Source organism: Anarhichas minor, unplaced genomic scaffold (assembly GCF_050575085.1).
Source record: "Anarhichas minor isolate MPS153535 unplaced genomic scaffold, ASM5057508v1 ptg000016l, whole genome shotgun sequence".
Lineage (NCBI taxonomy): Eukaryota > Metazoa > Chordata > Actinopteri > Perciformes > Anarhichadidae > Anarhichas > Anarhichas minor.
In genome coordinates this window covers 4,214,698-4,215,790 of record NW_027466462.1, presented here as the reverse complement: position 1 = coordinate 4,215,790, position 1,093 = coordinate 4,214,698, and the positions used below count along the sequence as shown (strand labels likewise).

At 38.9% G+C, this 1,093-nt stretch overlaps 1 non-coding gene across 1 annotated transcript; it reads left to right on the top strand.

Annotated features, from left to right (window-relative positions):
* Positions 1-724: 724 nt before the first annotated feature.
* Positions 725-807, top strand: trnal-cag (transfer RNA leucine (anticodon CAG)). Its single transcript has one exon. It is a non-coding gene; the product is annotated as a tRNA-Leu (tRNA).
* Positions 808-1,093: the final 286 nt, after the last annotated feature.

Sequence of the window (1,093 nt, the reverse complement as noted above, 5' to 3'; positions counted from 1 at the left end):
TTTACACGTGCAGATTTTAGCAGATAATCACCAAACAACCAGATGCTGCTGTCATGTCGTAAACCTAAACCCGACGTGGCAGCTTGATTAAACCACTGTTTAGTTTTGGATCCACGCGGGTATATATGTGCATGCAGATAAGGGAGGGAGGGGTTGCCAGGTTTGAGATTTTCAGCATGAAAGGCATGCGACATCTGAGCCAATCACGGAGAAGACTCGCTGCTGGGGTTCTAGCTGCAGGGAGTTTTTTAGACGGTCCAGCAGAGTTTAGGACTGTCACGGTCTCCATGAAGAAAAAAACTTCTTAGACCAATTAAAATGACAAGAATAATAGTTTCAGTAGGATGGTGCCCATGACTTTTTATTTTTTTAATTTTTTATAATTTATTCATGCTGTCCTGTCTGTCTGTTACCATCTAATATGTCTTTTTATTTGTGTTTCTCAAACATCAATTGATCATGTGGGGAAATGTTGATTAGACTGTAAATAGTGTCTGAAGTGCAAAATAAACTGGTAGGTATTCTGATGAGGCATCCCATAAAACTTTATACTATCCATCTTGGACTCCTAACAGTGAAACACAGACCACGAACACACACTAGCTAAACAATCATAGTAACGTTTACCTCAAAACTACTTGTAGCGAAAACGAGTTATATCAAACGGTAATTCACACGGAACTATGTTGTGTTTAAGTAAACATGTAATTACGGTGATGTTCATGTCAGGATGGCCGAGCGGTCTAAGGCGCTGCGTTCAGGTCGCAGTCTCCTCTGGAGGCGTGGGTTCGAATCCCACTTCTGACAGAATCCTTTTGTGACGCACCTCGTTGTAAACACATAATAACGACTATCGAATAAATAAATACATCGTCAGTTATGTGAGACACGCTGTTGACACGTTGTTTGTCAGTACCTGCTTCTCTCTCATCTCAGTCGAATTGTGAGTTTTTATTATCTAAGACTTTTATTTTGAAGAAATACGTTTGTGATTGTTGCGGCCTAATATATATATTATAAATATTATAAGATATCAGATACTTTTTTTAGTCAACAGTCAGGAATAATATTCTGGTGAGAAATGCTGTATTTT